Here is a 12,642-nt window from a genome sequence, read left to right on the forward strand (position 1 = left end):
TATTAATTTAGTATTTCTTTTATTCCTATCATTCATTTTACATTTCCCCCTTCTATTTCTGTTCCTGTTTCTCTTCAAATTTTGTAAGTTTGTTATAATGTCATCACTGAGTCATGGCTCTGAGTCAGCCATTGAGAATATGAATCAGCTGAAATTAAGGGAGGAATCATCTCAAGTCCAGTAGGACCGGACTCTATGAAGTCAACTTCTGTTGAAGGCAAAGAATCTTCTTTCATTGTAAAGTTGTAAATGAAACTCTTCAATCAAAGTAAAAAGCTAGAACTTCTAGGGCAAAGAACCAGGCAAGTCAATAGGCACTGAATAGAGTCAGAAGAATTTACAAATAGCTGCAGAGGGCAATTTTAAACCTGCAGGCCCAGTAACTAATAATCATCCTTGAAGACAAGAATATCATAATCTCAGCAAGCTGAATAAAGGAGGCCAACCAGGGAATCAAGCCTATAGTTACGCAATGGCTTGCCTTGCAGTTCTGAGAGCTGGCTGACAATAGTTTCTCTTTCTCTCCACCCTTTCATTGAAGTTTCTTGACCCAGCAGGGTTGAACACCTGTTAGAAACAGATGCCTAAATCATATTCCTTAAGCATTTGTCATTATCATCTGCCATGTTTCTGTTGTGATTGATGTATTTACACGCAATCCAACTCATCTGTGAAACCCTAGTGCAGAGAGTTTCAATCTTTGATTTTACTCCAGAGTCCCCTTTGGAAGTCTGATAGAGCCTATGAACTATCTCTCAGCATGATGTTTTTAAAAGTATAAGACCAAATATGCAGGATACTAAGAAAATAAGTTATATTGAAGAACAGTTATCAAACACATGAAAAAACATGTAGTATAGTAACATAATAATACATTAAATAAGACCTACTGGTGGGCTTTTTAAGTCTTATACATCAAAGTGGTGATGAATGTTAAGGGTATTTTAGAGTATTGGCAACAAGTATTAGCAACAGAGTTACAGGTAACTGTTGAGCTTTGGTACCTATTTTCAGAATTGAAAGAAATGCTAAATAGCAGTTCTAAGCTAGTAAAAATAAAGGAGAGAGTCTTTTCCACATCCAAATGTGGAATCCTATCCAAGAACTGCCTGGGTGTCTGCGGAACCCAGGGGAGGCACCCTGCCAGCGTGGCCTCTCTGCTCCTGGCCCCAAGGACGGCCACGTGGACTGAGGACAGCGTTGCCTGGAGCTCCCCAGTGCATTTCCTTAGAAAAGCCAGCTTTCACAGCTAATCTCCAAATGGCATATTTTTGCTTACTGGCAAGAAATGAAGGTAAAATTTATTTGGGAACGAGAGTCAATGTATATTTGTTTTGTGTTTTTGCTAAGGTGACCAGATACCCTTACAACAGGTAGTGAAAGTTTTAGAGTACTTGTCTACATAAATTTTTAAAGTCATCTTGACTTTAATTGAGGGCTTCCAGGCTGGGAAGAGTTCCCGTACAGCTTCACCCCCGGCCCCACTCCTGGGACGGCCACAGAATGTGGGCCAAACAAGGTGGTTTTGGCTTTTTCTTTGTTTGTCTACCAATTTCACAGTGAACACATTTGCAATCCCTTCCCCACCATGAACTAAGATACCAAATGAGTAGAAATAAGCACAAAACCTACCATTGTTTGGTTTGGGGGAAGTGGAGTTACTTTAGGAGCTAAAAGGAGGCAAAGAATGTACTGATATACATAATTAAGCAACAATTGTATAGAATGTATGCTCAAGAAAGCAAAAGAATTGAACATATCTTTAGAAATACTATGTTTTGGTTCCATCCGATATGTCCCCTAGGGCAAGGGATATAAAGGAAAGAATAAACAAATGGGACTACATCAAATTATAAAGCTTCTGCATGGCTAAAAAACATCAACAAAATAAAAAGGGAACCAACTGTATGGGAAAACATATTTGCCAATGATACTTCAGGCAAGGGTTTGATCTCCAAAATATATACAGAACTCACACAACTCCACACTAGGAAGACAAATAATCCAATTAAAAAATGGGCCAAGAACCTGAATAGACACTTCTCCAAGAAGGACGTGTCTATTCAGAGACATATGAAAAGATGCTCAGTATTGCTAACCATCAGAGAGGTGTTAATTTAAACAACAATGAGATACCACTTCACACTAGTCAGAATGACCATCATAAACAAATCAACAAACAACAAGTGCTGGTGAGGATGTAGAGAAAAGGGAACCCTAGTACACTGTTTTTGGGAATGCAGACTGGTGCAGCCACTGTGGAAAACAGTATGGAATTTCCTCAAAAAACTAAAAATGGAACTGCCTTTTGATCCAGCAATTCCACTGCTGGGATAATACCCTAAGAATCCTGAAACACCAGTTCAAAATAACTTGTGCACCCCAATGTTCATAGCAGTACAATTTATAATAGCCAAGTGCTGGAAAGAGGCTAAGTGCTCAACAATAAATGAGTGGATCAAAAAACTGTGGTACATTTATGCATTGGAATACTAGGAAGCAGAAGGAAAGAAAGAGCTGCTACCCTTTGCAACAGTATGTATGGAACTGGAAAGTATTATGCTAAGTGAAATAAGCCCGGGGGTGAAAGAAAAATACCATATGATCTCACCTACAAGTGGAACCTAATCAACAAAACAAATAAATGAACAAAACAGAACCAGAGACGTGGAAATAAAGAACAAACTGACAGTGAGCAGAGGGGAGGGGGGGAGAAATAATGGGGGAAAGAATGGGAAGAATCAAATTAGGCAACGTGACCCATGGACCAGGACAGTGGGGTAGTGGGGTGGGGATTGTCTTTGGGAGCAGGGGTTGGATGGAGCAGGAATAGCAATGGGGGGGGATGGGGACCACTGTAAGTGAACAATAATAACAAAAATTTTTTTCAAAAAGACATAAAGAAGAATACTATGTTTTAAGTTTTCAGTGACATAGTTTTTAATTTTGGAATTTTTAAAGGAGACGTTGCCATAATGTTTTTCTTTTAATGTGTACAACTTTTGCAGTACATTATGTTGGAATCAGCTAAATTTTATATACCTGAATATTTATAAAATATGCATTATATATGTATGTATACATATGTACCCATATGTATGGTTTTGTTTTTGTATGTGTTATTAGCTAATACTTCAGTAAAGCACCGCTTTTAGAAAATAAAGGCTGGCTGGTAAGCCAAAGGAATGACGCAGGTGTGCTCATGTTACACCTGGACTGACGGAGTGACACGTGCTCTGATAAAGGTTGAGTCGAAACTGGATGAGGAAACGGCTATGAATAGAAAAAAGGGATTTCAAAGTCTGTGGTAGTTTTAGGAGATGTAGAAATGAGATCATACACAGAAAACAAGTTTACTTTTGAAAATAAGCTCTTCTGAAATGATAAACAGTATGTCGTCCAGCTGGCGGACAATACTCAGGGAGATGGGGGAGCCGCCGGCGTCTCTGGGCGGTGGACTTGGTCGGCCGGAGGCTGGGATCTGGGAGTGGCTGTTGCTCCTCACCCCCATGGAGACGCGAAGGAGGACAAAGAGCCGGCTTTCCAGTTAGTCTTGTGGGTATCTGTGGACTTTGTTCAATGTTGTTTCTTTCATTGTAGTCTGAGTGCCCCGTGGCATTCTCAGTTTCTTTCGCTATCTTTAGATTCTGATGTTTCTGAGAAGCCGCATATTCTCACTTTGGTCCCATCTTGGTGGCCACTGGGCTTAGCAGGAACTCTCCAGCCGCGCTGACACCGTGCCCTGCGCCCGAGTGTGCTGACACTGTCCGTGGGCGCCTCTCAGTTTCCCATTCCCCTTCAGAGGAGACTGATGTTTCAAGTCCCAGCCATGGTTCTCTGCAGGGATACAGTTTCAAAATTTAGCTATAGGAAAAATACCACCATGAAGTTTCCCTAGAATTCATCCTTGCAGTGTTATACATAGAATTGTGAAATATTTGGAGTCCCTTGCTCCCAAGAAAAATTTGTTCCCTGCCTTTTTTTTTTTTGGAGGCCATTTCCTTCCTGGAACCTGTAAAACAGCGCGTTCTGGGACCTGGAGGAGGATTAAGAATGACCTTTAGCCAAGGAACCAGCAGCACAACTACAGGAGAATCTGACCTATTTTCTTATGTGTATAATATTGCTCCTCTCTGGAAAACCCTGGCAAAGTCACAAGCCAGCCGCAAGCAGACTCTGAAGATTCTCAGATAAATGGCCTCCAGTCAGTAGAGAAATTGTCTAAATATATGCCAGTGTAACACCCAGTTAAGATCTCGTAAAGGTGTCTTCCGTTCACAGAGGGGCTGAGATTTCTTTTTAAAAAACAGAACATAAGGTAAGGCATGAGTTATGATAACACTATTTCCTTACACCACTGATTAGTCCACGGTTTGAGAAGCACAATTATCTCCTTTGATTTTTAGCAATAATGTTAATACAGTGATCTTATAGTTGAGTTATACAATTATGTAACAGATATAATTAACAAGGAGGTAAGAACACTCATCTTTTTAAAAAACTTCCTATGTGTTAAATAGTTAATACAACAGATAAAGCTAGTAAGGGATAAAGCATGATAAACAAGTAGAGTTAATTTATAAAGAAAATAAGTATTTATGAAACACCTAGTATGAGCCAGGCACTGTGCAAAGATCTCGATGTGCATTATTATACTTAACCTTACAACAGGTTGGTAGTACTAGGTGTTTTACCAAAGACAAAACTGGTGGTCAGAGAGGGGTGGGTTCATTGAAGGCTCATGGTAATTGTATGATGTCTTGCCATCAAACCACCCTCCTTCTAGTTACTTTGGGTGACTTGCCCATCATTTCCTCTTCTTCTCTTTGACTTTTGTCATCCCTTCAGTTGGAGGTGATCATGTTCTCCATAGATTTTTTCATCATCATTATCACCATTGTGGTGATAATGTGTAGACCGCATTTAATAAAAGGCGGTCTCTAGTCTTAACTCACTTTTATATCTTAAGCAACATCTTATATACTGTTCTGCATCTAATGTCTACTCAGTAAATCTTTTGAATTAAACTAAATGAAGCAAAATGCTTATAACCCAGGGAGCATACTAACTAGAGAGTTTGGAAAAAAAAAATGCAGTTCTAGCTAAAAGATGGTGGTGTAAAGTCACGTTTTCTTCACCCACTTCCATGAAAATGAGAAAATGGATACTATTAAAATGGATGAAATTTTGATAGAAAAATTCCATCTGCAGTGAAACTAGGAAACAGCTAAAATCTCCAATCACATTATCTGCCAAATATGGTGAATCTGGACTGACTCAAAGCAGGCTCTACAGAGCTGAAAGACAGTCTCTGGGTTCCAATTAGGACTCAGACTTCTCTCCGAAAGTAAGTGCTGTAAGGGACCGAGGGGCTGATCCTTCCCTTCGAGCAAGGACTAAAGGTGTGGATGGGACAGGAGGGAATGCAGGGCATGCCTCTGCGGGTGTGTTCTGCATTGCAGAGAAGAGGGGATGGCCAGGCAGAAGGGAGGAAGTTATTGGGCAAGACATGTTTATTTTCCCTCAAAATAAAATTCCTACTTAGGAGGTGAGGCAGGAAGGATGAAAAAGCAGTAATGGCAACCAGCTTTGCAGTTGATCAGATTCAAATAAGCTGCTAAAAATAACTACACATCACAAAACAATAGATTTGAGAGCTGGGAGTCTCCACCATGATCCTCACTGACATCTTGCTTGGGCGATCCACTTGCTCAAGAGGTCAGAGAATACGGCAAATATGGCTAAAAGCTATTGTGATCCATCAGACCCAAGTTGAGGCCTGCAGCTGCCACGGCTCACCCCCAACTCCTCTCTGAAATTCCTCTCCTCTTCACACCAGGAGAGAACCACACTCCTTCAGAACAGAGTCTATATTTTCATGCGCACTTAGGCATACTGATAACACCAAAGCAAATAAAATCAAAAACAAAAACACAGGAGGAAAAAAATTCAACAATCAAAAGGCAGATGAAGAATAACATTCTTAAGAAGAATGATTCCTGCAAACCAAAGAATTTCAGACACATATTTATCTCTACTCCAAAAGAAATTTAAAGAATACATGTCTTTGTGAAATAATTTATAAATAAAATATAATAGATCCAACCAGAATAGGCAAAAGAAGATAAAGTAAGCTAAGAATGATGAAAGAAAGATAAAACCATTCTAGAAATGAAAATCACATTAGAACTGTTACTATTGAAAACACATGTTTGATTCAGAAGTCAGACTAAAGGTAATAAGATAACATTTACGGGGGGAAAAAACAAACAAACAAAAATTGAGTAGAAAGATGACAGCTATTAAAGGTGACCAACAGCCAGTCAGCCTATGGAATAGGCGGCATCCCTGAAGTAGAGGACAGAACAAGTGGGGAAGGAAATAAAATTGTCAAAAATAAAATTAAAGAAAACTTACCTGAAATAAAGTGGATATGTGGATCGAAAGAGATTTCAGGGGAAAGAAACCTGATAACAGAATGATCAACACGAAGATGCATAGTAAGTCAAGTTACTGAACTTTAAGGGCAACAGAAGAACCTCATGGGTGTGTGGGCAGAAAAAACGTATTCCCTATAGGAGGGGAAAGAGCAGGCTGACCTCAGATTTCTCAACAGAGAAATTCAATTAGAGAAAAACATAGGCAACTGAATCTAGTTAATCTACGAGATGAATCAAAATAAAGTCTCAAGAAAGGGAAAGGCTTAGTGTCACAGGACTGAAGTAGAGCTTTGAACCCATTTAATTATAGAAGTAAATCAAGTGCATGCCAAATTATGGCTGAAGAACAGAAAATATTGTACATCCTAAACATAAAATATAATATAAATATATAATATAATAGTCCGAAATTGTCAGTAAGGAAATTAGCTTTTTCCCCTACCCCGTCTCCTCATTTATAGCATGGAGCCATAGCTGTGATCAAAGGTTTCTGAATTCAAGAAACAAAATGTACTTGATAACCTTTGGAAATGGATGTACAATATTTTACATGTTTGCATTTGTAAATGACTTCTGAACATCCTCTAAACAGTGTTTATATTTTATGGTTTTCTCATGCTTTAAGAAGACCTGGTAAATAAGGCAAGGTAAGGTAGAGATTGTCAGCAGAGGTAGTGATAAAAATGTTAAACCATTTGGTTCAGAGAATTTACCTGGCCGTCGTTGGTTATGATTTCAGTTTTTCAGTGTTAGGAGTACTCCAAATCTCAATCAGGAGCCATTAAAGTAGGAAATTACAATATAAACAATGGAATACCATGCAGCTGGTAAAAAGAATGAAATAAGTCAACAGGGACTAATATGGGATGGCATTCTAGCAGTGTTGTTAAGTAAAAAATTCAGCTGCAGATCTACAGTTTGATATCTTTTTGAATCAAAGAGAAAACTGTACGTGGATATGTACTCTTAGTGTTTACCTTAGGAGCCTGAGCTATGTGAGTGAGAACAGGGAGCTTCTGCTTTGTATTTAGTATTTGACATTTTTGCAAAGAGCAGAAATGATTTTCTTTTTTTTTACAACAGATTAAGAAAAATGCAAAGGGCAAAGTTTGATTTTTCATTGGATGACCTAACAGTCATGATCGGTGAGTCAGAAAGATAATCTGGTAAGACTGGTTTGCTTAGCAGGGTCCTTTAAGACTCAGTTCCCGCTGCCAGGGGGAAACAGTGTGGCCAAGGCACGTACTCCACCTTCAGGCAGGGTGCAGGAGGAGAGATGGTTACAATAGTGGATGGGAGCATGGGAAGGCTGTCAGTCATTTGTGGAATGGCCTGACTCAGAGTGGTGTTAGCAGAAAAGGAGGCATTTTCATAGCAGACGGGGGTGTTTACCTGGTTGCAGAAGCCAGGTAGTAAGGAATACATAGCCCAGAGCATGGGTAGGGTGAATGGAAATTTTACCTCCTGTAAAGAGGAGTTTACTGTACCACTCTTGGAGGGAAATGAAACTTCACAGAGGCACAATGTGAGTGGGTTGCAAGGAGACCTTGCTGGGTCTCCTCAGTCACCAGGTAAATCTTGGGGATCAGCATCAAGTCCAAAAGGGTGAGTTCCTGAGGCACAATGGCAGGAAGTAGAGCGCAGTAAAGTGACAAGATTTGTGTTCTTGATCCTGTGCAGAGTGGTACCATGGGACCACTCTGGGCCTGTTTCTTCTTTGTAGCCTGTCTTACCTCATGCTGAAAAGGGATTAAAGCGATGATGGATTGAGAACATCCGAGAACATGCTTGGAAAAGGCATAAAGCATCATATGTTGTAAAGTGGCCTATAAAAAAACATCCACCTCACTTCCTTTCTTTTGCTCGTTTTCATTCCCAGAAGCGCTTGCTCTCAGCTTGTTTAATCTTCTGGCATCTTTCTCTCACCACTCTTTTTTTTTTTTTTTTAAGATTTTATTTACTTATTTTTAGAGAGAGGGAAAGGGAGGGAGAAAGAAAGGATGAGAAACATAGATTGGTTGCCTCTCATGCACCCCATGCTGGGGACCTGGCCCGCAATCCAGGCATGTGTCCTGACTGAGAATCAAACCAGCGACCTTCCAGTTTGCAAGGTGATCCCCAGCCCACTGAGCTACACCAGTCAGGGTTTTCTCTCACCACTCTTTTCTGGGTTTGTTGCTTGCCCACCAGTTACCTTGTTAGTGTCTCACCACACAGATGGTTTGCTGGCTGCTGACAACAGAGAAACTTGTTGGCAATTTTAATAGGATAGATATTATTTTTTGTCTCAGAAACTGTCTCTGGCTGATAGGGCTCTATCAGTGTGGCCAAGATGTCTTCAGATACTCCTGGATACCTCCACCAATGGAGGGCATCTACAATCTTGGCTCTCTGCGCTCTCACTCTACACCAGCCTTCGACGGCCAGGCGGGGGACTCACCAATTACTGGCAACATGAGAAGGCCACCAGGTGAGAGCCCTAAGTACCAAGATGTCTCTGATAAGCAATAACCTGAAGTGGCTGGATCTCAGGGGGAAATCATGTCTGGGCTTCTCGTCTCCTGAAATTCATAGTAAGGGCAAAGCGGCCAGAGAGGGAACAAGTTCAACAACAAAAAAGCAAGACTCTGAATGGCTTTGGTTAATGAGAAGTGATTTGGGTAAACTTGTATTCAGAGAGTGCTAAAGGCCTTCTTCTCAAGGCCTTTCCGACATGTTCTCTCTTGCTGGACACTCTCCTCTCATCCAACTCCTAGTCATCCCTCTAGTATTGGTCTCCACGCCGTTTCCCCAGAGAAGCCTCGCTCTGTTCCCTCGCTGGCGGGTATCCCGTTGACATTCATTCTCACGGTTACCCTTTTATTTTGCAGCATCTACCACAACTGGAATCAAATTATATGTGTAATTCACATTTGCCTTGTTCAGGGATGTATTCCCACCGCTTAGCACAATGCCTTGGTACTCATACATATTTTTTTTTGATGAATGTAAATGCTATGACTGAAAATTCACACACATAAATAACAGAGTTTCACACAGGACTCTGGCAGCTTTGGGTGAAATCACAAGACATTAGATGCTACCTGCCTCTATGTCAATGTAAAACAAGGTGTGGGACCACAAAATGTAAGGGGTGAATTAGAGGTTGTCAAAAAAATCGGTTTTGCTCTCCTTAGCTTCTGGCTCTTCACTGGTATAAGAAACTGAAGTTGAGAAGTCACTGATGTGGGAAATCAAAGGGTTTCTACAGGGAATTGAGAATGCGCTTCCCCTTGCCACAGGCTAATGAGAGCAACTTTATGAAAACCAGTTCAATGTTGGTGAGGATGTGGGTAAAAGGGAATCCTCATTTACTGCTGGTGGCAAGGTAAATTGGTGCAGCCGCTATGGAAAACAAGATAGAGATTCATCAAAAAATTAAAAATAGGACTACCATATGATCCGTCAATTCTACTTCTGAATATTTCCCCAAAGGAATGGAAATTAAGACCTCAAAGAGATATTTGTGCTCCCATTTTTTTTTTCAACACTCTTCACAATTGTCAAAATCTGGGAACAACCTATATGTCCACAGGTGGATGAATAGATAAAGAACATGTGATCCCCCCCCCCACACACACACAGTGGACTATTATTCAGCGTGAAGAAAAGAAATGCTACCATTTGCAGCAACATGAATGAAAGTGGAGGATGATATGCTGAATCAAATAAGCCAGGGAAAGACAAATACTGTATTTTCTCACTTAGGTGTGAAATATAAAATCATCGAATCCATGGAATGGCAATCAGCAGGGGCTGGAGGGGTGGGGGAAACGCGGAGGTGAGGGTCAAAGTGTCCGAGTTTCAGTTATGCAAGATAAGTTCTGGAGATCCACTCTACGGCAGAGTGCCTGTAGCTAATAATACTGGAATGTGTGCTTGCATACTTTAAATCTGTTAAGAGAGTAGATCTTAAGTATTCTGATCACACATACATGCGCACGCTATTAGTAGTAAAAGGGGTGCAAGGAAACTTTGGGCGGTGACGGATACATTTATGGCCCTGATGGTGGTGATGGGTTCACAGGTACACGCTTAGTCTCAAATTCGTTGCATTGTAAACAGTAAATTTGTGCAGCTTTTGACATGTCAATCATACCTCAATGAAGTGGTTTAAAGAGAAACTTATTGCGTGACTCTTCAAGCTTGGAGGGCAGCAGGGGGCTGGTATCTGATTCACACTTGAAGAAAACAACTCCGCAGCGAGGTCAAGGGGGCGTTCGGAAGTCCGCGTGCTCACACGGGTAGCGTTCTGAAAGTGCTGAATTTAATTTATGGCAGGCATGGGAGGGTGGATGAGAGACCAGAGAGAGCAGCTCTACTTGGCACGTTAGCCATGCTCCTTTAGAGAGGAGCCCTAAGCGACTGGCTTCCGGCCTGAAGAAGTGGCAGGGGGTGGGAAGGGGTGAGAGGTAGTATCAGAGGCCCGGCCAGAGGACAGGCCCTGCAACACCCCGGAAGGCTGCAGAAGCTCAGCAGGGCGCCCTCCCAAGTTCCCGGGACAGGCCCCGGCAGTGCCCAGAAGAAGCCACCGCCAGATTTCTGAGGTGCTGTCAAATACGACCCCTTCCGTGCCTTCTCTCTCCTCCCTGTCTCTGCTCCTTCAACGCTGGGGACACTGAGTGGTGGGAGTAGGGCAAGGGGCACTCTTGACTTTCAGCCAGAGCAGGCCTTAAGCTGAAAGAGTGGAACAGCTTTTATTTTAAATGCATTTCAGAGCTTTGGCTATTATATAAGACTAGTCTTGTTAGTTACTGAAATGAGACCTATGCTAAAACTGACCACAGAATGATTTCAGAGTTGTCCCAGAGGAATTATAAGACCTGGCCTAGATTTTACTGCTGAGGGTAGGGAAACAGCCACCAAAGGTTTATAGGGACACGTGAGAATAAACAGGGTTGCTTTATGAGCGCCCCACCCAGTCCCTCTGGTTGAATGCAACAATCTCTAATCTTCACTTAAGCATGACATGTACAACAGGTATTATTCTAGTTGAGAAGAGATGATGGAAGGGGTTCGGACAAATGGCCTTGGGTCACAGGTTGGTCAGTCTCAGAACCAGGACCCAGACCCGGGACGCGGGACTGCACATGCCATTCTTTGCCCTCTCGATCGCAAAGCATTTTCAACTATACTTCCCAAACTTTTCTTAAAAAAATTATTATTATTATTATTTTTTAGAGAGAGGGGAAGGGAGAGAGAAAGAGAGGGAGGGAAACATCGATGGGTTATCTCTTGTACGTGCCCCAACCGGGGGACCGGGGACCAAACCTGCAACCTAGGCATGTGCCCTGATCAGGAATCAAACGGGCGACTCTGCGGGACAAGGCCCAACCAACAGAGCCACACCTGTCACGGCACTTCCCAGCTTTTTCGTGTCTTGCTTGTCGGTCCCTGGTTCTGAACAGGCCGTCTCACTATCTATAAGCCAAGTCGTCTTTAACCAAAGACAGAGGAAAAATGATAAGATGTGCACATTAACAGGAAAAACCACATTAGTTCATTCAGGTGAGACTAAAAGGGAGGAGCAGGTGGGGATAATTGGCTTCCACAGCAACGAAAATGTGTCAACTGGGGCAGAGAGGGAGGCAGGGAGGATAAGGGTAGATAGGAGGCAGCTTCGCCAGCGGTCCCCAGTGTCCCTTTATAGCCGTCCTCAGCTGCAGCGTTCTGTAGCTCAGGTGGCCACGAGACCCCTGGAGATCCTCCTGGCACTCCTTTGGCAAAGCTTACTTAAACGAACTCTTTCCTTGAGAGGAGAAAGAAAAGCTTACAAAGACAGAGTCATTTTCACAGCAGACTTGTCCCCGAAGCATCTTCCCTGAAGAGAACCGCGTCAACCCCCTCTAGGAACTAAGGGGCAAAGAGCACTTAAGCTGACAGAAAATGAGGCACTTTTAAAAACTCTCCCCTATGAAGATAAGTGGGGGAAAGAATTAATAGAGAATATGCTCAAGTTTGGAACAAATGCATCAACCCTTTAACCCTTACTGGTAGCCATGCTATTTAGGGCCACTAATGTGGAATTTGAAAAGATTCACAGAAAAACATTAGTTCACAGAGCAATTGGGAGCAGAGACTTTTACACGTTTTGGGATGGGTTTATCTAACATATGGGCTTGATCACTGTTATGAAAAATCTAAATTAACCCAATGGAGTTTT

Source organism: Pteronotus mesoamericanus, unplaced genomic scaffold, assembly GCF_021234165.1.
Source record: "Pteronotus mesoamericanus isolate MK-2021 breed Mesoamerican mustached bat unplaced genomic scaffold, CSHL_Meso_final contig_50, whole genome shotgun sequence".
NCBI lineage: Eukaryota > Metazoa > Chordata > Mammalia > Chiroptera > Mormoopidae > Pteronotus > Pteronotus mesoamericanus.